The 24,730-nt window shown below is 58.2% G+C and overlaps 1 long non-coding RNA gene across 1 annotated transcript; it reads left to right on the forward strand.

Annotated features, from left to right (window-relative positions):
- The first annotated feature begins 6,031 nt into the window (after nt 1-6,031).
- Nucleotides 6,032-8,738, forward strand: LOC144247534 (uncharacterized). The gene is made up of 3 exons (XR_013341191.1): nt 6,032-6,161; nt 6,756-6,866; nt 8,636-8,738. It is a non-coding gene; the product is annotated as an uncharacterized LOC144247534 (long non-coding RNA).
- Nucleotides 8,739-24,730: the final 15,992 nt, after the last annotated feature.

Here is a 24,730-nt window from a genome sequence, read left to right on the forward strand (position 1 = left end):
CGAGTGCCGCGGTGATGACGGGGACGGCTCCTAATGAGGCAAGAGGGAGCCCAGGTGCTCTTCCCCATCGCCCAGGTGCGGCCTCGCAGGCGCCGTGGTGACGGCGATTGGCAGTGACAGCGTTCAGGAGCCCTGCCGCAAATTGGCAGCGGCATTTCTCCTCATTGTCACCTCGGACTGCGCCGGTGCAGCCCCGTGCAGCAGGGAAGCTGCTCACATGCCAGCTGGGTCCCTGTCCCTGGGCTCACACCAGTGTCACACCAGTGTCACACCAGTGTCCCACAGCTTTCCCAGCTGGGTCCCTGTCCTTGGTGTCACACCAGTGTCACACAGTGGGTCCTTGTCCCTGGTGTCACATCAGTGTCACACAGCTCTCCTGCACTGGGTCCCAGTCCCTGGTGTCACACCAGTGTCACAGCAGTGTCCCACAGCTCTCCCACACTGGTCCCTGTCCCTGGAGTCACACAAGTGTCACACCAGTGTCACACCAGTGTCACAGCAGTGTCCCACAGCTCTCCCACACTGGTCCCTGTCCCTGGTGTCACACCAGTGTCCCACAGTGGGTCCTTGTCCCTGGTGTCACACCAGACCCAGAGCTCCCCCAGACTAGGTCTCTGGTGTCACACCAGTGTCCCACAGTGGGTCCTCGTCCCTGGTGTCACAGCAGTGTCCCACAGCTCTCCCACACTGGTCCCTGTCCCTGGAGTCACACCAGTGTCACACCAGTGTCACGCCAGTGTCCCACAGCTTTCCCAGCTGGGTCCCTGTCCTTGGTGTCACACTGGTATCACACCAGTGTCCCAAAGTGGATCCTTGTCCCTGGTGTCACATCAGTGTACTACAGCTTTTCCACACTGGTCCCTGTCCCTGGTGTCACACCAGTGTCACACAGTGGATCCTTGTCCTTGGTGTCACACCAGTGTCACACCAGTGTCCTACAGTGGGTCCTTGTCCCTGGTGTCACACCAGACCCAGAGCTCCCCCAGACTAGGTCTCTGGTGTCAGACCAGTGTCCCACAGTGGGTCCTTGTCCCTGGTGTCACAGCAGTGTCCCACAGCTCTCCCACACTGGTCCCTGTCCCTGGAGTCACACCAGTGTCACACCAGTGTCACGCCAGTGTCCCACAGCTTTCCCAGCTGGGTCCCTGTCCTTGGTGTCACACTGGTATCACACCAGTGTCCCAAAGTGGATCCTTCTTCCTGGTGTCACACCAGTGTCCTACAACTCTCCCTCACTGGTCCCTATCCCTGGTGTCACACCAGTGTCACACCAGTGTCACAGCAGTGTCCCACCAGTGTCACACCAGTGTCCCAGCAGTGTCCCGGAGCTCTCCCACCCTGTGCATTCCCACAGGCAGGGCTGGGAAATGCTGGCTGGGAAGTGCCAGTTCCCCATCCCTCGGTCCCACCCGAAGCAGCTCCAGCGCAGGAATTGCTGTGGGGGTTTGGCCTCGGGGCTGGGGCTGCCACCACAGCCCCAGGGAGCAGCATGGCAGCCTCTGCCCTCAGCCCACACCTCCTCCTCGGCCCCGGGAGGGTTTGGCTTGGCAGGGCTCTCACAGCTCATCCCATTCCACCTCTGCCACGGGCAGGGACACCTGCCGCTGTCCCAGGCTGCTCCCAGCCCCAGCCTGGCCTCATAAAACCCCCTCAAATATGAAATGCCAGAGGCAGCACTGAATGTTGCTGTGAGGCCAGGGTTTGCACAGCCTTTGCTGTCCCGGGGAGCCGAGGTGTTCCAGGGTCACAGAGGAGCCTTTTGTTTCTGGAGCTCTTCCCAGCCGTAGTGCTGGGCTGAGGGAGGAGCTGGGCTGGAAGGAGCTGTGCTCAGAGGCACAGCAGGAGCAAACCATGCTCCTGTCTCAAATAAAAACCCAGGAGCACTGCAGCATCGCTGAGAAATTCCTTCCCAGCACGGCTTTGAGGCAGGGCAGGTGTCAGGGGGGAGCTGATGGATTTGCTGCAACATGGAAAGCACCAGGACACACATCCAGGGGGTGTGGGCAGCTGCTGCTGTGCCAAGGGAGGTGAGGAGGTCCCAGTGGTGAAAGTCACTTCTTCTCCAGGAGCTTTGTCCCCAGGAGGGGATGGGATCACCTGTAGTTCTGGAGGAGATGTGGCACTTTGTGATGTGGTTTGGGGCATGGGGGCATTTGGCTGAAGGTTGGACTTGATGATCTTGGTGGGCTTTTCCATCCTTGATGATTCTGTGATCCCCTTGGTGGGACTGTGGTGTCTGGGGAGCGTGTGCTGTGTGCTTCCTGCCAGGCACAGCCATGGGGTGCACCTGAGGTCACCAGGAGGATGAGGGACAGTGTCCTGTGCCTGCACGGGCTGGGTGTCACCAGGAGGATGAGGGACAGTCCTGTGCCTGCACTGGCTGGGTGTCACCAGGAGGATGAGGGACAGTCCTGTGCCTGCACTGGCTGGGTGTCACCAGGAGGATCAGGGACAGTCCTGTGCCTGCACCCCTGCACTGGCTGCTCTGAAGGTCCCTGGAGCCAGAACAGTGGGGCCAGAAGGACAATCACCCTGGCTCTTTGCTAAGGGACCATGTTTTGTGTCTCCAGCTCCCCACCTGTGTCATCCTGTTGCCTCCTTGTCCCTCCCTCTCTCCTCCGGCCCCTGCTGTTTCAGCTCTGGGGTAGTTTCCCTCGCACCTCCTGCACCCTGGATTTCAGCCTGGCTTTCCAGGCTGCAGCATCAGACCCCTCCTGCCCTATCCCAGCCATCCCAGTCACCCTCAGAGCATCTCCGGTGGTGTCACAGCCCTTCCCTGAGCAGAGTGGTGATGGAAATGGGAAGATCCCCCTTTGCAGATCCGGGCTCCCATCCAGACGTGCACAGCCCTGCTCACATCCCACACCCCCTTTCCCACCCAGCCACGGCTGTCACTTATGGGAGAGAATTGCCAGGGAGGTGCCGAGTGTATTTTTAGCTTTGCCGTTCATGTCTGATAAGTGTTTTGACCTTTTTGAGCAGAGCTAATCATGCCGTCTGCTCCTCATTGCATCTCAGCTCATGCTCTGCCTGTCAGGGAGCCGAGGGAGGAGCTGCAGGCTGCCTTCAGCCCCCTGCCATTGTGGGAGGGGTCCCAGGTAAGGGTCTGCGCCAGGTGTGTGCCCTCAGCAGCCTCGGGGGTGTGCTCTGGAAGGGGGTGGCACTGCAATTCCTGCAGGGATGGGGCAGAGCACCTCTGCCCTGGGGCAGGGTGCTGGGTGGGAATCGCAGGGGATGGGCAGGGTGCTAAGGGTGGGAATGGTGGGCAGGGTGAGCAACATGTTCAGCATGCTCAGCATGCTCAGGGTGAGCAGGGTGCTTAGGGTGCTCAGGGTGCTCAGTATGGTCAGGGTGGGCAGGGTGCTCAGGGTGCTCAGTAGGCTCAGGGTGTTCAGGGTGCTCAGGGTGGGCAATGTGGGTAGGGTGCTCAGGGTGCTCAGGGTGGGCAATGTGGGTAGGGTGCTCAGGGTGCTCAGGGTGGGCAGCGTGGGCAGTGTGAGCAACGTGCTCAGCACACTCAGGGTCCTCAGGGTGCTCAGGGTGCCCAGGAGGCTGGGCTGTCCCTGGCTGGAGATCTCTGGCAATGTCACCTAAGCCCAAGCCCTGGGATCAGTCCAGGCTGAGGATGAGGAGCTGGAGCATCCCTTGGGCTGCTGGGGGTGAGGACTGGCCCTGCCCTGGCCGTGTGCTGGGACCCAGAGCCCCTGGGCTGGGCTGATCCCCCAGCGTGGGCAGCAGCCAAGGGGGGATTCTGCCCCTCTGCCCCTCTCAGAGCTGCCCCTGTGTCCCTGCACAGGAGGAGCTGGAGCTGCTGCAGAGAGCCCAGAGGAGGCTCCAGGGGGATCAAAGGGATGGAGCAGCTCTGCTGGGAGGAGAGGCTGGCACAGCTGGGATTGTTCAGCCTGGAGAAGAGAAAACTTTGTCAAGACCTAATTGTGGCCTTGCAGTGCCTGAAGGGACCAACAAGAAAGATGGAGAGAGTCGGTTTACAAGGGCCTGGAGTGACAGGACAAGGGGCAATGGTGACAAACTGAAAGAGAGAAGCTTAGACTGAGTATTGGGAAGAAATTTTTTACTCAGAGGGTGGGGAGGCCCTGGCACAGGGTGCCCAGAGCAGTTGTGGCTGCCCCTGGATCCCTGGAAGGGCCCAAGGCCAGGCTGGACAGGGCTTGGAGCACCTGGGACAGTGGGAGGGGTCCCTGCCATGGCAGGGGTGGAACAAGATGATCTTTACGGTCTCTTCCAGCCCAGGCCATTCTGGATTTCTATTCCATGGTGCCTGTGCTGTCTTTTTTGCCTTGTTTAAATACAGCACTGTTTCCAAGGGACACATTTTGCCTCCACTCAGGTGCTCAGGGGTGCAGGGGGCTGTGTCCCAAGGACAGCCCACCCGGGCTGAGTGTGACATTTGTTCCTGGTGTGGCACCACAGCTGTCCCCCTGCCAGCAGCCAGGCTGAGATATGGCAGCAAAGCACCCAGAGAGAGCATCAGCAGCCTGGGGACCACCGTGGTGGTGGTGGCAGGGAGCTAAACCCTCACCTGAGCCAAATCCTCACCTGAGCTAAATCCTCACCTGAGCCAAATCCTCACCTGAGCTAAACCCTCATCTGAGCTAAACCTTCACCTGAGCTAAACCCTCACCTGAACCAAACCCTCACCTGAGCTAAATCCTCACCTGAGCTAAACCCTCATCTGAGCTAAACCTTCACCTGAGCTAAGCCCTCACCTGAGCTAAGCCCTCACCTGAGCCAAATCCTCATCTGAGCCAAATCCTCACCTGAGCCAAATCCTCACCTGAGCTAAACTCTCACCTGAGCCAAACCCTCACCTGAACCAAACCCTCACCTGAGCTAAACCCTCATCTGAGCTAAACCTTCACCTGAGCTAAACCCTCATCTGAGCTAAACCTTCACCTGAGCTAAGCCCTCACCTTGAGCTAAATCCTCACCTGAGCTAAATCCTCACCTGAGCTAAACCCTCACCTGAGCCAAATCCTCACCTGAGCCAAATCCTCACCTGAGCCAAACCCTCACCTGAACTAAATCCTCACCTGAGCCAAACCCTCACCTGAGCTAAACCCTCACCTGAGCCAAATCCTCACCTGAGCTAAAACCTTCCCTGAGCTAAATCCTCACCTGAGCTGCAGCCAGCCTGGGCATCCCACAGAAAGGCTGTGGCTGCCTCCTGGTCTTGCACCAGCCCCTGCCACGGTGGGTTTGGTGCCGAGGGGCTCTCAGAGCTGCTCTTACAGCCTGGCTTGGCTGGGCAGAGCCCCGGGCTCTGTGCCGCCTGCTCAGCCATCCGTGCCCGGGCTGGGGGCTGTTCTGCTGGGACAGCACTGCTGCGTGTCTGCGTGGGGACATGCACAGCTGCAGGCAGGGCGGGCTGAGCTCCGGGCTTCCCCGGGGCCAGCCCTGCCAGCCAGGGCCGGGGGGGCTCTGAGGATCGTGCCAGGCGAACCTCCAGCCCACACTTGCTCTTGCAGCCTGGGAAATTAGGCAGAAAATGCTCCGATTGAGTGTGAAGGCCTCTGCTGTAATTTGGAGCAAGCAGATGACACGCACTCGTCATCGGAGGGAGATGAAAGCTTTTAGAGCTGGTGAGCACTAGCAAAATCTGTGAAAATCTCTTTTTTGTCAGGAGTGGTAGATACACAGGCAGATGAAAGACAGAAGATAAAATTAGCCCGAATGCTACAGAGAGAAAGAGGGAAGGAGGAACGGGGAGGGGGAGGAGGATATTTCTCAGAAGACTCTTGGCAGGGAAGGTCTCAATACTGGTGACTCAAAGGCAAAGGGGATATATATATATATATATATATATATATATGTATGTATATATATATATATATGTATGTATGCATCTTTATATCTATACATGTGTGTGTGTGATTGAGAATAAACGTGTGGGGCTGTGTTTGGCTGTGCTCCCACAGCAGCAGCATCACCTGGGGCCGATCCTTTTGGCACAGGAGCTTGTCCCCATCTCTGCTGTCACAGGCAGGGAGCCCTGCTGCCCATGGCCCCTCCAGCCATGGTGGGACTCCAGCGTGTCCATGGCTGCTCCTGGAGGACACAATCCTGCCTCCAACAGGAGAAACCACCGTGCCCACTCCTGCGGATGGTGTGAATGTGCTGACCAGCGCCTCACGCTCTCTGAGGTGACTTTAGTTCCATTTTTCCCGTGGTTTGGTGGCTCAGATGGAAGCGTGCAGCTCCAGGCTGCAGTGGGGCCCGCTGTGCTCAGAGGGGCACGAGCAGCAGGAGATGCCCTGAGCACTAATCCTGGCTGCCAGGGGCTCGTTGCTGTGGATCTTCACCTGGGCTGTCCAGTGGTGAGGCAGGAGGGACTGGCATGTCTCACCTCTGCCTGCAGGTGACTGATCTGGGTCCAAAACCCCTCCATGGCTCCTGCCTTGGCCGCTGGAAGGGAAGGAATGCTGGCGGCTCAGTGGGACACTGCCCATGAGCAGGCTGCATCCCAAAGCATCAGTGGGGTCGGGAGAGAAGGTGGGATGACTCCCTGAGGTCACAGCCAGCCCTGCTCCCCTGGCAGGGTTGGGGTGCTCTGAGCCTCTCACAGGCCTTGGGGGCATAGGAAAGCAGAGGGGCAAAACCCCTCCACCAATCCCTTTGTGTCCCCTCCGTGGTGGCCAGCAGTGGGGTGAGGGATGTACGCTGAGACACGGAAGGAAGGGGAAGCGCTCTCAGATCTTGATGTCTTCACTGATGTCTTCCAAAAGTCTTTCCCCCAGCCCAGGGACAGTTGTTGCTGCCCAAGGACAGGCTGCTGCCACCAGTGCTGATGCAGATGTGACACCCCATGGAGGGTTCTGCTCTGCTGGGACACTGCAGCCAGACTTCGGGTGAGAATGCTGGAGGGCAACCCTTCATGGGGTGGGTGTGAGGATGCCTGAGGTCCAAAACCACCCCTCCCCACCAGCCAGACCCCACGGGCAGCCGGGATGCCGCGGGTGCTCCCCACCAGCGCAGGCAGCAGAGGTTTCCCGTTGTCCTCAGGGTGCAGCCCGGGAGCTGCGGCAGCAGGAGACTCCCGGAGCGCAGACACCCACCCGCGTGAGTCACAGCAGCGCTGTGACAAGCTCAGCCTCGCAGCGCTGTGACAAGCTCAGCCTCGCAGCGCTGCCTCCCCCGCTTCCCCAGCCTGCCAGAGCCACGGCGCGGGCAGCTGGGGACGCAGCCGGGCTCCTGCCCCGGCCCTTGGCACCTGCGCTGGAGGGTGCGGGTGGTCCCGCAGGTGGGCGGGTGATGGATGGGGCTGTCCTGAGCCGGGGTGATGCTTCTCCCTCTCTCAGACCCAAATTACCAGGCTAGCCCAAAGATACGAGGCCTTGAGGGGAGGAACATCAGGAGATGGGCAAAGATTCAAAAGAGGCTCTCGCCCCGATGTGGTTGTCCAGCTCTTTAGTCTGTGAGATCTGGGGGGAAAGAGAGGGGGAAAGAGGGCGAACAGGAAGGGTCATGGCTATTGTAAATGCAGGTGAACCCAGTGGGAAGAAATGGCGATGTCTGACAAAATTCAGAAGGCTGAATGATTTCTTTATTATAACTAAAATACATTAATATACTATATAAAAGGAGGATGCTAAAACTACATACTACTTTCTCTAACTCCAACACACTTGTGACCCTCTCACCAGAGCCCAGCCCCAGGTGGATTGGATTGGCCATCAGGCTCAAACAATCCTCACCAGAATCCATCCAAGCACTCACTCCAGGTAAACAATTCTCCAAACACATTCCACATGGGAAAAACAAGGAGCAGAAATAGAAATTGTTTTTTCTTTCATTTCTCTCTGTGCACCTCTATGAAAATCCTGAGAGGGAGAGAAATGTGCTTGCCACACATGCCTTATCCAGGCTCTGGACAGGGAGGGCTCCTTGGGTCTCTGCCAGCCCCGTCAGGGCAGGAAGGAGGGGACCAGGCTGGTCTGATCAGAGTCACAGGGGTCCCTGGAATGGGGAAAAGCACGGCCCGAGCGCGCTGTAACACCGGGGGATGCCCGGGGCAGTGCAGGAGCACGGTGCCAGCGGTGGAGCCCTCGCTGCGTGCTCGGTGGTGCGGGTGGCAGAAGGAGAAGGAGAAATAACCCAGCCATGGAAAAGAAGCATTGGCCAAAGGCTCCCAAGAAGCCGTCTGTAGTTGCCAGCTGCAGCCCCCGTTCCCTGGCTCGGTTATCCCTCTGGGAATGACAGCAGGGATGGCAGCTCTGCAGCCCGGCACAGACGCAAACCTCTCCCTCCTCCACTCCTCCGAGTGCTCCGAAATGCCTTTCACCAGCAGCACAATTAGAAACCTAATTCCTATTTCTCCTGCTCAGCTAATTGTCTGTGGACAATTTGATTGTAAGAGTGCCCAGTGATGCAGAATAACCATCTTATTTCTGCTAGACATTGCCTTTGCAATTAGCACTATTGATTGCATCGCTCTGCTCTCTCACCTGCCGGGGCCCAGGGGAGCAGCTCTCACCTGGTTCATCCCTCCCAGGGTGGCGAGGCCACGTCCCGCCTGTGACAGCACCGTCCCTTGGCCACCGGGTCCCACTGTGGGCTGGGCAGGAGGGTGAGGGCTGGGCTCCAGCGTGGCTCCACAGGGAGGAATTTCTCCCCTCAGGGCTCACAGCCACCCAGGAGGATCCCTCCAAAGCCACCAAGGAGCTCCCACTGAGGACACATCTCTGCCTGCAAGGAACTCTAACCAGCCAGGCTGGCTAGAGCTGGGAGGGCTTGGTGGGTTTTTTATTTTTTTTTTTTTAATATGTAAAAACAAAAATTCAGATTTGACAACACCAAAAGGTTCTGGATGAATATGTTGATTATGCTGAATGGTTTGTTTGGAGGGAAAAAACCCCAAAAGATCAAAACATTTCATTTCAGCCTATTCAGATTGAAATGTTTTGATTTTTTTTTTCCCTCGTCCAAATGACTTTGTTTCAAAGTTTCCCTTAATTTTATTTTGCTAAACATCAAAAAAGATTTCTGTGAAATGGCTGTGGTTGGAAGGAAATGCATTGGCTTGGGCACAGCCAAACCTTTGGTGTAACCGCCACCCTGAAAATTCCCCCCTCCCTTTTCTTTATTTATTAGAATTTCCAGGGATTCTTGTTTTCAGGCCAGCTCTAAACGACACATGGTTGTGCTTTCCCCGTCACAAAGCACTCACAGATCTGCTGCTGCAGACAGGGGCTGACTTGTCCTGGGGGTGCTGCAGACCTGCTCTGCCTCCCATCCTCAGCCCTCCCTGCCAGGGCTCCGCGTGGGACCCACTTTGTGCCCAGCCTGTGGCCCGGAGGGCCGGGGCAGACGCGGGTTTTGGAGCCAGCCGGGCTCTGCCTGCTCTGGGCATCACCTGGGGAGACCCAGGGCGTGCTGGTGCCCAGGGAAAGCAGGGCTGGCAAGGAGTGGGGCCCCTGGTGACGCAGCGGGATGTGGAGGCAGCTCCCAGCCCTGCTCCAGGAGCTGGAGGAGAAGATGCTCCTCTCCTTCAAGCCATTGAGTCACCTCCAAACAGCCACCAGCTCCAGGCTCCAAGGCCCAGATGGCTGCAGCAGGGAAGAGCTTTCCAGAGCAAGAGGAGCCGGGTGTAAATAGCAGACTGTGCAATTAACTCCCCCCGCAGCAGATTTCTGTCCCAGCAGAAGGAACAGCCAAAGTGTTCCGTCCATCCTGCTGCCTCCAGGCACCTGGGAGGTGCTGCAGGGCAAGGCCCCAGCTCCTGTCCTGGAGGTGCTGCTGGGCCACACCTGCAGGGCAAGGACCCAGTCCTGGAGGTGCTGCTGGGCCACATCTGCAGTGCCACAGCAGTGTCTGTCAAAGTGGCTGGCCATGAGACTCCAGCCCCACACTCCTCTGAGTGACACTCCTGGTGCAGGCGGCTGATCTTGCTGTTCTCATCCACCTTGTAGTAATTGAGCACTGCAAACTTAACCTTCCTCCTTCTCCTTCTCCTTCTCCTTCTCCTTCTCCTTCTCCTTCTCCTTCTCCTTCTCCTTCTCCTTCTCCTTCTCCTTCTTCTTCATAGCACCACCATGAAGTCTCAGCCCCAGGTGAAGGGTGGATTCTTGTTTAATGTTGTAGTTGGACAATGTGCATCCATCCTCCAGCTGCTTCCCAGCAAAGATCAGCCGCTGCTGATTCCGAGGGATGCCCTCCTCATCCTGGATCTACATTTTCTGTAGAATCAGAAGGTACAGCCTCGAGGGTGATGGTTTTCCCCATGAGGGTCTTCATGAAGATTTGTATGGTGAGGAGGGCAGGGGCAGCACAGGGCACTGCAGGTAACTGCAGGGCATGGACCAGCTCCTCTCTTGGAGGTGCTGATGGGTCACACATGCAGGGCATGGACCCAGCTCCTGTCCTGCAAGACCTGCTTGGGATCCCACCTCCATCTCCACATCCTGGACACCCAAAATTCCTGCAGCCATGATTTCCCACTGGATGGAGCATGGCACATTCCAAGGCATGGGTCATCCTGGGCTCACCTGGGTGCCCCAGCCCCTGGACACAGGGAGCAGCCTCAGGCTGGGAGAGCTGGGCAGGGAGGAGCAGCTCCAGGGAAGGGAGAGGTGCTAGGAAGGAATTAACGTCTGGATCTATAAAACACTTGGTCCCAATTATTATAATGCACTGATTAGGGGAACTCAATAGTTCTGCTGGTGGTTAATGGCAGTAATTACCCAGATATGACTACAGTGGCAATATTAATAACTCTGGGCCATTAGTATTTGTGAGCAATGAGCAGAATACACATCCCTGAGCCTCGGGCTGGGCCTGTCTCTCCCCCCCAGCTGCAGCCTGGAGCAGGGCTGCCAGATGCCAGGGTTCAGCTGCAGAGGAAGCAGATCCAGGACCTGGCTGACGTTTGCCAGCTCCAGAAGAATCACAGAATCATTAAGGCTGGGAAAGACCTCCGAGCTCACCAAGCCAACCTTCAACTGAGTCCCACTACAGCCACTAAGCCATATCACCTGTGCCATGTCTACTCAGTTTTTGAGCCCTTCCAGGGGTGGTGACTTCACCACTGCCCCGGGCAGCTGTGCCAGGGCTTGATCACTCTTTCAGTGAAGAAACTTCCATAATATCCGACCTGAACCTCGTTGGACACAAGTTGAAGTCATTCCCTGGAGCAGAGCCCGACCCCCCGGCTGTCCCCTCCTGGCAGGAGCTGTGCAGAGCCACAAGGTCCCCCTGAGCCTCCTTTTCTCCAGGCTGAGCCCCTTCCCAGCTCCCTCAGGGATTCTCCAGCCCCTTCCCAGCTCCCTCAGCCTCTCCTGGGGCTCCAGCCCCTTCCCAGCTCCATTCCCTGCCCTGGACATGCTCCAGCTCCTCCAGGTCCTTGTCATCATGAGGGGCCCAGAATGGATCCAGGAGTGGAGGTGTGGCCTCAGCAGTGCCACCTGTGCAGACAAGGACGTGGCCTCTTGTCCCTCTCTGGTGAGCCTGGCACGGTCCCTGCTGGGAGCAGAGGTGGCTGGCTGTGGTGGTGCTGCTGCAGCCTGGGGCTCCGTGTCACTTGGGGTGGCACAGCCTGTCCCCTGTCCCCCTGCAGATCTGCTGTCCTGCAGTGTGGGTCACTGCCTGGAGCGTTCTCTGGGGAGCTGGGACACGGACAAGGGCTGGCTCCACTGCTGGAGAGGAGGGAGCTGGGCTGGATCCACTGCGATGGGTTCACAAGCATGATGAACAACCACCCCTGGGCAGGGAGGGTGGGGAAGGGGCCCTGAAAGCAGCTTGGGGGAGGCTCACAGGGCGAGGGCTGGCAGTGGTGGGTGCTGCTTCTCCGAAGAAGAGGCTGGAGCAGCCACCACTGCTGTCACCCACCCACCAGGGCGCTCTAGGTCCCCGCTGAAGGTGTGCACAGAGGGCACCACAAGTGCCCTATGTGAATGATCCCACTAGACTCCAAATCCCCCACCCCTGAGCCTCGGGCTCGCTGACACGGAGCTGTGCTGCCTTGTCGCACTGCAGAGGGGACAGCCAGCTTTGTGCCAGCACCCTCTCACAGAGCCCTGCAAGGGGCTCAGGAGGGGGAAGCGGCTTCTCCATCCCAGCCCAGCCTCCCGCTGGCGTCCCCGGGGTCAGGTTACCCTTGTGGTTGTCTCCGGTTGTCTCCTCGGCTTCCCCGCTCCCCTCCCATCTGCGGCCGAGACACCCGGCTCCTCCGCCTGGCATCTGCGTCCCCCAGGGACCCCCGGGACCGCGGGCAGCTCCGACTCCAGCCTGGGGCTGCGGCTTTCAGCTATTTCTCAACAAAGGGGCGATTAATTGCTGCCTGCTTTAGTCCTCAGCAGAAGATAACTCCCACCAGCCTCCAGGAGCTTGGGGATGGTCAGGACAGCAAGGACATGCTCCTGGCGAGGTGCTGAAACTCCATCCAGATGCTCCTGAAGGCCAGGAGGGTTTGGGGATGGGGACAGCAGGGTTTGGGATGGGGACAGAGAGTTTGGGATGGGGACAGCAGGGTTTGGGGATTGGTAGTGCCTCAGGTTTTAGCTTTTCTATTTTTCATATTCTGTGCTGCTTTAGTGGCTGGGTCTGGGTTTCACATTATGGGATGCTGAGCTCTGTGCACAGAGCAGGGAGACAAAACAATTCCTGCTCCAGCTGGGCACCAAGGACAAATGATCCAAACCTCAGCCCAGGAGCACAAACAGCGTGGGCTGGAGAGAGAAAAACAAGCAGGATGGGACTGATGGGCTGGAGCTGGAATGGGACAATGAACTCCAAGGTGCCAATGGAGCAGAACTGATCCCAGGGAGAGCCCCGGGAGCGCTCATGCATTTTGGGACCATTCTGGGTCATTTGGGTGCAGCCCTGGCTGGGCTCTGGTGCTGCCCAAGGTGGATCCATGGAGGAGATCCTTGAATAAATCCCTGCTTTATTCTTTAGTTCTGTCTCTGTTCTAGGTCAGCCTTCACAAGGCATAGATGGATAGAAGGGTTTGGGCATGGGACAGTGGGGTTTGGGGATGGGGACAGCAGGGTTTGGGATGGGGACAGCAGGGTTTGGGGACAGGGACAGCAGGGTTTGGGGACAAGGACAGCGGGGTTTGGGGACAGGGACAGCAGTGTTTGGGGATGGGGACAGCAGGGTTTGGGATGGGGACAGCAGGGTTTGGGGATGGGGACAGCAGGCTTTGGCCACCGTGACCAGGCTGTTCCTTCCCCCGTGCACCCCAAACCCAGCCTCCATCCTCCTCCAATACCCAGGGAACTTCGGCGCTCGCGTCTCCAGCTCAGCCGTAATGATGGGAGTATTTAGCACACAGCGCCTGTATTCAAACACTCCGGCAGGCAGAGACACCCTGTCACCCAGGTGACACGTCTCTTACATGCTGCCAATTTAGCAGCAAGACGCCCCTGGAATCTGGGTTAGCGCTGGCAGCCGCTGCCGGTGGCCCCGGCTCCGAGGGGAGGGAGGGATGGGAGCCCACGGCATCCCCCAGCCCCACGGACCAGCCCCCGGCACACCCGGGTTGGGTGGGAGGCCTTGGCACCCCCTCCAGCAGGGAGGCTCAAAGCAGACAATTTAAATTTAAAATTAAAATTAATAATAATAATAATAAAAATAAATATATCTCTGGTTATTTTCCACTGAAAATTTGTGAAGAAATCTTCTTTTTCTCCCTTTCCCTGCATTGCCATCAGATTCTCCCCTCCCTGCCAAACCCTTTCCTTGCACAAATGAAAAACCCCAAACAAAAGCTGTCAGGACAGAAGATAGTGAACATGCCTGGCTTCCCAGCAGCCAAAACCCGATTTTCCTAACCAAGCCCAGAAATATTTTTTACCCTGAGAATTTCCAGACTCTTGGTTCCCATTACAAAAAAAGGAAAGCTTTTCCACAGATCCTGCAGAAGTCCCTCAGTGAGCGACCAGTGCTTTGGCATAATTACACAGTGATTAAGCTGTTTGCAGCCGCTTCACTCTGGATGCCAAAGGACAACACCCTGGCCCTGTCACATCCCTCTGGATCTTGTCTCCTACCCTGGGCAGGGGCCAGACCCGGGTTTGGGGTGATCCCATTCGCAGGCAGAGCACAGAAGGTGCAAGCACCCCATGGTTTGTGAGGCCGAAGTGATTTATCCCAAAGGGAGCCGTCCCTGGTTCCCATCTGTGTGTGATGAGGTCAGGTTGCAATTAGGAAATGTCACTGCCTGGAACACCTGGAACCCCAATCTCACCTTTCCTTGGTGAGCTGGAGCAGTGGATTACACCAGGGATTTTTTTCATGTCTCATCTTTGCGCCTTTACATCATTTCATATTCAATTTTTAAGCTTTGTCAAGGCTCCTTTTGTCCATTCCCTAATTCCTGCTGCCTTTTAAAGCGTCTCAGCTCATGCAGCCCCTGGCCCAGCCCCTCCCAAGGTCTGGGGGCTCACAGCCCACTTTGTGGGCACTCAGCAGGCTCGGCTGGGCTGTGAGGGTGGGATTTGTGGGGATGTCTCTGCTGCGCTCCACGTGCACCAGGAACACGCCGGGATGCTGCAGATCCTCTGCCTTCCCCTCTGCACGCTCCCTTCCCGTTCCACGCCACCTCCAATCCCATCCTGCAGAGGGCCGGGGCTCGCGGAGGGCTGGCTACCTTTGTGATCGATAATAACATCGGTAGTTATTCTTGTCAAGAGAAGGTTAATTGCACCTCCTGCCTGGGGGCACCAGCTGATCTCCGCGGGGGCTGGGACGGCATTTTCTGCCTGTGCTCAGCGTTTCCCCGGCCCGCAGGCTGCAGGATGCAGGGATGGACCATGTGCTGGAGCATCAGGTGCTGCAGGGGGAGAGGGAGCAGGGGAGCAATGCTGTGACCCAGCTTTTGAGGGGCATCGGGGGAGCTCTGCTGTGACCCTGCTGCGTGGGGAATTAGGGGAACACTGCTGTAAACCTGCTCCTGGGGGGATTAGGGGAGCTCTGCTGTGACCCTGCTGTGTGGGGAATTAGGGGAACACTGCTGTAAACCTGCTCCTGGGGGGATTAGGGGAGCTCTGCTGTGACCCTGCTGTGTGGGGAATTAGGGGAGCAATGCTGTGACCCAGCTTTTGAGGGGCATCGGGGGAGCTCTGCTGTGACCCTGCTGTGTGGGGAATTAGGGGAACACTGCTGTGACCCTGCTATGTGGGGAATTAGGGGAACACTGCTGTGACCCTACTCCTGGGGGGATTAGGGGAGCTCTGCTGTGACCCTGCTGTGTGGAGGAATTAGGGGAGCTCTGCTGTGACCCTTCTGTCAGGGGTCTTTGGGGAACACCGCTGTGACCCTGCTGTCCATGGGGTCTGCTCTGACGCTGCTCTTGGGGGCTTTAAGCAATGTTGTGACCCTGCTTTTGAGGGGCACCAGGGGAAATCTGCTGTGACCCTGCTGTATGGGGAAGAAGGGCAGCAATGCTGTGACCCTGCTGTGTGGGGCTCTAGGGGAACACTGCTGTCACCCTGCTTTTGGAGGCTTTAAGCACTGCTGTGGCCCTGCTGTCCGTGGGGTTTGCAGGTGTCGTGCCCCACACAGATGCTGCCCCAGGTTGCATCATTCCCCTCACTCTGGGATGAGGTGGGAAGGAAGCCCCAGCATGCACTCCCAGCACGATGGGGTGTCCTGGGGTCACCCTGGCATCTCCAGCCTGACCTGGGGACGCAGGGACTGCGGGGCAGAGGGACACTGGAGCCGTGGTGCTGAGCCCTGGTGTGGCTCTGTGTCACAGGGGGGTTCGATGGCTCGTGGCTGCCGTGAGGATGGAGCTGTGCTCCCAGCAGTGAGAGCAGCAGAGGCATCCGGGCCGTGGCCACGCTGCCTGCACAGATCCCAGCAGGCAGCAGCTCCCACCCTGGGCTCTGCTGGGCAAGGGGGTCAGGAAAGCATCTGATCTCCCACGCTGCAAGGGTGGCACTGGAGCAGAACCTGAGGCTGCTGCAGAGACCTCCGTGCTTGCAGGGAATGCTCTGCAGGTCTGTCTGTCTGTGTGCGAGCTGCCCTGCTCCTCTTCCTGCCCATTCCCAGCCATCCCAACCCCCCTTTTCCCTCTCTTTCTCACTGTTGCATTTACAGTCTGTGCCCGTGGCCTCGGCTCCAGCCTCGCGTGTGACCTACTTACACACAGAGCCCCGGTTCTTGCCTTTTCTCTCCCGAACAATGCGGGGGCCCTGCTGCCACGCCGCCTGCTCCTGCACAATGCCAGCAGCTCCAGGAGCCTGTCCTGAGCCCCCGGTGCCACATCCATCCCTGGTGGCTGTGGAGCCTCCTCCCAGCTGCTCTCAGCCTGCGGTTAACACCTTGCACAGAGCCTCCTTAATGCCCTGGGATTTTAGCTTTTATATTTTTCAGATCCAGCACTGCATTAGGGCAAAAGTCTAAACTCCATATGGAGTGTTAGCTACTGTTTTCACATATCGGTCAGATAAAACAATCCCTCCAGGCTTGAGATCCAAGGACACCCTACAGCCTCAGGCCTCAGAAAGTATTAAAAAAAAGTGAAATGAGGGGAGCAAACTGGGGGTAAATGACTTCATTACCTGAAGCTGTAATTGGAGGATTAACCCCTGATATATAAATGGACCAAACTGATAATTGTGTGTAAAATTCATGACCACTGTCCACCCTGGGTGCAGCCTCTGGGAGCCTTTGGCTGCCCAAGGAGTGTCTGTTGAAGGCCTTTAATAAAAACCCACTTTATCCTCCTAATCTTGTCCAGCCCCTGTTCCAGGGAGCTGCTCCAGGCATCATCCAGGGCACGCCCGGCTCCTGCCTCCCAGGCTGCCTGCAGACAGCAAGGGCAGCAGGGAAAGGGCTCGGGGTGCTCCGGCTGCTCCAGCTGTGCCTGGGGCCAGCCTGCAGCGCTGCCAGCTGTGCTCACCCTGTGCCAGCCCAGCCCAGCCCGTCCCTGCACGGAGACACTCCAGGGATCGGGATAAGGACGTCCCCTTCCAGAGGTCCCTGCTGCAGTCTGGAGCCTGCCACACCGAGTTTGGGCTCAGGAGAGGCAGGAGAGGGGTCTGCTGCTGCTCAGAGCAGTGCCAGGGCCAGGTTTGGGTCTGGGGGTGGTGGTCTGGCAGCAGGAAGGGTGAGGGGCACCAGGGCTGTGTCTCTGCCCTGCATCAGCGTGGCTGGTGCTTGCTCTGCTCCACGCTGTGGAGATGTCTCTGCTCCACTCCACGTGCACCAGGAACACGCCGGGATGCTGCAGATCCTCTGCCTTCCCCTCTGCACGCTCCCCTCCCGTGCCACGCCACCTCCAATCCCACCCTGCGGCTGGGGCTTGCAGAGGGGATGCTTGGGGGTGCTGAGGGGATCCTGGGGGAAAAACCCACTCCAAATTTCACCCTTGCTTGTCTAGACAAAACCACCTGCAGGAAACCCCAAGGAAACTGGCTGAGCTCCATGCACGGAGGCTCACTTGGGGAGCGTGGGCACAGGGGTGATGCCCAGGTGTGTCCCTGCTGTGGCTGCTCAGGACAGAGCTGGTGTGAAGGCAGGAGCCTGTGGCAGCTCAGGTGCTGCTCCAGGAGCCTGTGACATGCTGGTGGCACCGCCCAGAGCAGGGGATGCTCCCACTCAGCCCAGCCCAGGCTGCCTGTGGGTGTGTTAAGAGCAGGGGGCTCCCTGCCTCCACTAATGGGAATAATAAGGTAATTAGGGGCTGCATAATCAGGGCCTTGTTGCTATGCAAACACTGAGTCAAGAGATGCCCCCATCTCCCCCTGCACACCTGAATAGCCTCGAGAGACAGAGATGTTCTCTGGAGATTTGTGCCTTCTCTGGGCTGCCCTGCTGCTTGTCACAGAGCAGGAAAACATGTTCATCCTTCCTTCCTCAGCACTGTCCTCATCAGCTCTGCGGTGGAGAGGCATGGAAAGGGATTCCCACCCCGAGGAAGGAGGCAGAGCAGAGATCCCCTCTGCTGAGGCCCTTCTGGCTCACGTTTGGCCTGCGAGCAGTGCCAGCAGCCCGGGTCTGCTCGCCTGGGGTTTTCCACCTGCACATGGAGATGACAAATTATTCCAGCCCCATGCTGTCCCCAAGGCAACTCCAGTCCCATCTGCCTGGGGCTGTCAGGGATGTCTGAGGTGGGACTGGGGGCTGTGGGAGCTGGGGTCCAACTCCAATCACCCCCTGCAGCACCAAAGAGCCCATCACAGCCCGGCTGCACTCCAGCCCCAGCAGAGACCTGTGGCTGTCCTCACACGTGAGACCACGGCACAGCATCACCTCAGCACCCTTTTCACACACCACACTCAGTCACAGCCCGTGGGCTGCTGCTCCCAAGTGCCCCAGCTGGGCTGGGGGCCCAGGGCTGTGCGTGCCCGTGGCTGAGCTGCTCCGCTGCCGCAGAGGCAGGGCACTGACAGGGGCTGTAAATTGTCAGGCCCTGTAAAGCATTTAATGATTTTGAATTTATCTGCATCGATAAATACATGACAAGGTAACAGTGAAATAAATACCCATTAGTGCACTTGCTCTCTTTTTTTTAATTACGAGCTCGGGTGTAACCAATCATTTTCTGCTAAGCAAGCGCTGCAGGAAATCTTCATTAGCACCAGCCCCGGCGAGCTCTGCAGCCTGGGGAGGAGGAGAGAGCCAGGAGGGAGGTTTGGCCCCACTCATCCAGCTCAGGGGATGCTGAAACCCACTCCTGTCCAGGCTAGAGGCCATGGCAGGGAGGGACGTTTGGGGTAGGGGTTTTCCAGGGGGACTTTCTTGCTCTCTCCAGCTCCCTGGTAGGAGGAGTCAGGTGGGAGTTGGGCTCTGCTCCTGGGTAAGAATGACAGAAAAAGAGGACATGGCCTCAAGCTGTCCCAGGGAAGGTTGGGTGTTAAGGGAAATTCTTTCATGGAAAGCGTGGTGGAGGACTGGCACTGCCCAGGGCACGTCATTCCCAAAGTGTTCAAGAGCGAATGGATGTGGCACTTCATGGTGTGGGTCAGTGGGCACGGGGGTGTTCAGCTGGAGTTGATGATTCTGGAGGCTTTGTCCAACCTAAATTATTCCCTGATCTGGGCGGGGGGCTGTGCACAGACCCAAGGCAGTGTTTTCTGCAGGCGGGTTATCAAGGCATGCACAGAGGCGGGATCTCACTTGCTGCTGGTCCTTTGGGCACCCTCCCCACGCTGGGTGACCCAGAAAGTGCCAGAGGGGTGCAAACCACCCTGGCTGGCACCTCAGAGCATGTCCTACACCTGTCCTGGCAGGTGGCACGCCCAGGAGGAGGCAGGCAAAAATACAAAAGTGCTGTGAAATGCTAGAGCTCCAGCTCTGGCGCTGGCACGGGCCATGGCCCTGCTGTGACAGCGCTGGGTGCAGGAGAGGAGCAAAGGAGGAGCTGGGTGAAAAACAAGTCCCCAGCCAGTCTGGCCCTGCAGGGAGGGGACACAGGCCAGCAGCAGGTCACTGTCCTGGGGACAGAGGTGTGTGAGGAGTGGGGTCAAGGGCACAACCCGCCCTGTGCCCTCCCAGCCTCCCCTCCATCCCTCCTGAGCCTCTGGCTCAGGGGCACAGGGGGAACACGGCTGCCTTGCTCTGTCTCATTTCTGTCTGGCAACATTTTTCCAGCAGAGCAGCTTCTAAACTCTGAGCATCTCCTGGGAACATGTCGATCCTGATGATATTTTTCTATGGAGAAGTGTCAAATCAAATGATTTCAACTTTCACATTTTGTTTCAATAACGTCGAAAGGATTTTTTTTTTCCAATGAGAGGCGAACATTTCAATTTGACATTATCATTTGGTTTCATTCCATTTGGGCTTTTATATTATCATATTACTCCAAATCTACATTTCTAGTCTATCTAGTGTTTTACTGTTTAATGATTTAACAGCATCAAAACCCAGCGAAACGTTTGGATATTTCTGGGTGAATTTTCCCCCCCTCGAAATTTGTACATTTTGGGAAAGTCTACATTGGGGAGCCCCCAGATTCTGAGGGGATGGAGATGCCATTTTGCAGCTGGCTGTGGCACAGAGCTTTGTGTGGAGGCAGCAGCAGTCAGGGGCACTTTGTCCTGCACTGGAGCCAGAGGAAGGACACAGATGTGACCTGCTCTGTGCTGTACAGCCATAAATAGTGAGTGGCAGTGCTGGGAGGGAGGAAGGTGAAGACTCTGTACACAAAGTGGAGAGAAACTCGTCAACAGGAGTCGGGAAAGAGGGTGCCCTTGCTGCCCAGAGCCTGTGTCCCTGGGGAGCAGGAAAGGCTGGATGCACGAGCTGGAGCAGGGGATGAGCAGCAATGCACAAGCAGGGTGGGTTTGGGGGTTTTTTGGTGGCTGTGATGGGGAACTGCCAGCATTTTCCCTTCATGAACCAAGGGCTGGGACGCATCTCTGCTACCAGCACCAAGTGAAGGCAGGACCTGCCTTCCCCTTTGCCAGAGCAGCGCTGGGGGCAGAGGGGCTGCGCCTTCACCTCCTGGCACGGAGGGCATTCCCCTGATGGGTCAGACTCACGGCAGCTCTCTGCAGCCGTGCCGGGGCTGGAGGAGGCAGGCTGGCAGCCGGGGCACTGCTCCTGGACCCACACCCTGCAGGGCTGGCTCATCCCCACCCCGGGCAGGGAGGGCTGTTGGGGTGATGCCCCGTGCCCCGGGTGCCACCCGCCCCACGCACAGCCTGCCAGGCTCCTGCCTTCCACTCTCGCACAGCAACAGGGTGGATTAAAAGCTGCTTTAATGGATATTTATGATCCCCATCACAGCCTTTTACTGCCTGTCCTTTCCCATTACGGCAGCGTGTGCCCAGGCTGTGGGCGGGGAGGGGTCTGGGGCTGCACGGGGGTGGGGTCTGGCTGCCTGGAGCCACCAGCAAACCCCTGACACCCCACTAAGGCTTCAGACAGGTACCCCTGTGCCGGGGGGCTCTGTCCCCCACAGATCTCACAGCAGAACCACCCATAGGTACCTCCCTATATCCGCCAGTCTGCCCCTCCAGCTGGGGAAACTGAGGCACAGCGGGGAGTCAGCGCCCTTGCCATTGTCCCCAGGGGTTTGGGTGGTGTCGCACGCTGTGCACGGGGACCTGGGGGTGTGCGGGGGCAGCTGGGCGAGTCAGGGGTGGCACCTGAGGGTGGCCCTGGGCGAAGGGATGTGCGGGAGGAGAGGCGGGAGCGGCGGGCAGGAGCCGGCTGTGAATCCGCCTCCCCCGGCCCCGGCCGGGCAGGGCAGCGACCCTCGGGGGCTGCCGGTGCTCCGGGAGCGCCGGGAAACCCTCCCTGCCCCGCCGGGCTCCCGCTCGCTGCCAACGAATGGAACTCCCAGGACAGCGCGTTAAACTGGACCTGAGCGCCACCTCCGAGATTGACACCGGGGGAGAGGGAAGGGAAGGGAGGGGAAGGGAAGGGAAGGGAAGGGAAGGGAAGGGAAGGGAAGGGAAGGGAAGGGAAGGGAAGGGAAGGGAAGGGAAGGGAAGGGAAGGGAAGGGAAGGGAAGGGAAGGGAAGGGAAGGGAAGGGAAGGGAAGGGAAGGGAAGGGAAGGGCGCTCCGTGCTGCTCGGGAGGGTGGCGGGGCGGCTCTCCGGGGAGCTCCGCTCCAGCCCACCCTACCTAGGAAAGTTCATGTTCTCCTTCCCCGGCTCGGTGAGAACATGGAAAGGCCAAGAAAACCACCCCAAACACTCTGAGGCAGCAGGGGACAGCAGGATCAGGTGCTTTCCACAGGGGTGGGGTGGTGGCCGGGCAGTGCCCTGCTGCCCACGGGCTGTGACACGCAGGGACCTGCCTGGGCGAGGGCAGCGGGGCTGGCAGGGGCACAGCAGGGACCACATCCACTCTGCCCCGCGAGCAGGGCTGTGCTGGGGTGTCCTGCACACTCTGCCTCCCCGAGGGCTGCCCCTGGGTCCACCCAGCAGGATGGTGAGATGGCAGCTGAGAGCCAGCTCTGCTCGGAGCTGGGCGGGCAGAAATGCACCCAGACCTCCCTGTGGGTGGGAATCTCTGGGCCAGGGACAGCACCAGGGCACGGCTGGAGCTGGGCCAGGGCAGGGCAGGCTGGAGCTCAGGGAAAGGTTCTTCCCCCAGAGGTGCTGGCACTGCCCAGGCTGCCCAGGGAATGGGCACGGCCCCGAGGCTGCCAGAGCCCCAGGGATGCCCAGGGTGGGGCTGGTGGGGGTCTGGGCAGGGTTTGGGGTTGGATTTGATAGTCCTGTGGGTCTCTTGAGCTCAGGGTGTTCTGTGATCCTGCCAGGGAGGACGCAGCGGCTTTGCAGCGGCGTCATGCTCGCCCCATCAGCGAGCAGGAGACACCGCGGGCACTCAGAGCTTTCAAGAGCTGACAAGCTGGTGGGAATGAAAAGTTCAAAACCAGTGCTCGGGACGTGTAAGTGTCTGTGGAACTAAACTGCCATTTGGGTGGGAGCACGCGTGCCAGGCTCCGTCTCCTCCCGCGCCGTGCGCCGCCAGAAAAGGTCACCCTTCAGCAGCTGGAGTCACCAGCCTCCCCCGGGTGGGGGACGTGGATCTCTCTGCTCTTAATGAGGTGACCTTCGTGCCAGCGCTGCTCTCTGAAGAGTCGACAGGTCAAATTAAGCAGGTGTTTTATTCTGCCCGGCTCCGGCTGTCGGGGAGTGGAGCGCACGACGGACAGAAATGAGATGAAATGAAATGAAATGAAGTGAAATGAAATGAAGGTGTCGCTGACTTGGATCCTTCTTGTAGTGTTTTACAACCTGATGAGTTTCTGGGATGTTTTGTCTCTGGGCAGAGTCCATCCAGCTCCAGCTCTGGCCCCGGGGTGGGCAGAGGGCGTGGGGGGCTGTGGGGTTGTGCTGCAGCTTGGAGGAGCTGCACAAAGGGGAACCAGCATCCCACCCCTCCCAGGGCAGATATTGAGGGCTGGAGCCCCTCTGGAGCCAGGCTGGAGAGCTGGGGGTGCTCCCTGGAGAGAAGCTCCAGGGAGAGCTCAGAGCCCCTGCAGGGCCTGGAGGGGCTCCAGGAGAGCTGGAGAGGGACTGGGGACAAGGATGGAGGGACAGGACCCAGGGAATGGCTCCCACTGCCAGAGGGCAGGGCTGGGTGGGAGATTGGGAACTGGGAATTGTTCCCTGGCAGGGTGGGCAGGGGCTGGGCTGGAATTCCCAGAGCAGCTGTGGCTGCCCCTGGATCCCTGGCAGTGCCCAAGGCCAGGCTGGGCACTGGGGCTGGAGCTCCTGGGACAGTGGGAGGGGTCCCTGGGTTGAGATGGGTTGAACTTTAAAGTCCCTTCCAACCCCAACCATTCTGGGATTCCATGATTTCTGAATTGCTGCCATTGCTGGGGAAGGCTTTACCTCTCCAATGTGCCAGACAATGCCCTAAACCCTAAAAAAAAGTCAAAGCAGACCCTCCTGGCACCAGACTGCTCAATCTGCCCCTGGAGTCGCTCTGCCCTCACTCCTGGAGAGGCTCAGCCCAGCCCTGTGCTCTGCTTTGCCACCTGGGGATTGCAGATATCTCAGGTAGGCCCTGGGGCTCTGTCCCCACAGGACACGAGAAAACACGACAAGTGCCACTGCTATTGTCATGGTAAAAAAGGGAAGTTTATTTTCTGACTCCAGCATTTATAGTTTTCCAAAGGTGACGGTGGATTGGAGGGTGAAAGTGCCACTGGACAAACAACCAGTCCATCAGATTTCTCTGCCTCTATGAAGGAATGCAAAAACAATGAGTTATTTACAGAATGTGTGTGAGAAAGTTTGCTACAAGAATGTAAACTCAGAAGGCTTTAGAAAATCTTAAAAAATCAGTGCGACAGGGCTCCTGCTCACCTGACCCACAAGGCCTCTCGTGTCTTTTCCCCAACCCAACCCCCTTGATTTGGCTCTTCCCAACCCAACAGGGTGGCTCTGCCCCTTCTTCACTCTACACTGAAGTTGCCAACATCCTCAAATGCCGCGGCCCTTTGCAGGATGTCTGCAGTCCCAGGAAGGGAGGAGATGGCAGCTGTGCTGAGCGTGGACCACGGACGGTTCGTGGGGCATGGTGAGGAGTCAGCTGGGCACCTGAGGACCTGGCCTGGCCAGATCCTGCCACCAGTCCCAGGCAAAGCACGGGTAATGAAAGACAAGAGCAAGGCAGGAGCACCAGGGCTGGGCTCTGGTCACACTGAGGGAAGTTCCTAGGATGGTTCCTGCCTTTTACAGTGCTCAGCGGCCTCTCTTGGGTTTATTGCAGAGCTTGTGCTTGGCAGGGGCACAGGGAGCTGTGCCTGTCCAGCCAGGGGCTTGCTGGAAGCCAGACACTGTGACAACTTGGGGACATTTAGGTCTTAGTTTAAAAATGGGTAATGAGCTGCTCTGAAGAAAAACAAAAATGTAAAAGCTCTTTCCATCCTTCCATGAACATCCACAGAGCCTTGGGGCACATCTTGGCAGCCTCAGGGTGGACCAGGGATGTGGCTGTGGCACCAGAACCAAGCCAAGGGGCCACCGAGCATCAGGGGTTGGGATGGGAGCCTGAGTGGGCATAAATTTATTGTACTGCAGGTCCCAGCAACGTGGGAATCTCTTACCTGGGCCGTGTTTGTCCCTGTCCAGTGCTCTCCAGAGGGACCAGCCCAGTGCTGGAGGCCACACTGGGGCAGGAGAGACTGGAGAGCAGCTGGGGCTGCTGGTGTGCAGAGAGCCCAGCACAGGGTGTCCCTGGAGCACAGGGACATAAATCCATCAGGTGGGTTTATCCTGCCACCGATTCCCCTCAGCAGCTCTCCACAGCTCCTCAATAGGGCAATGCTCTTTCCCAGAGTAGAAACACTGAGTTTCCA

The sequence above is a fragment of the Lonchura striata genome, chromosome 26, assembly GCF_046129695.1.
Source record: "Lonchura striata isolate bLonStr1 chromosome 26, bLonStr1.mat, whole genome shotgun sequence".
Taxonomy (NCBI): Eukaryota; Metazoa; Chordata; class Aves; order Passeriformes; family Estrildidae; genus Lonchura; species Lonchura striata.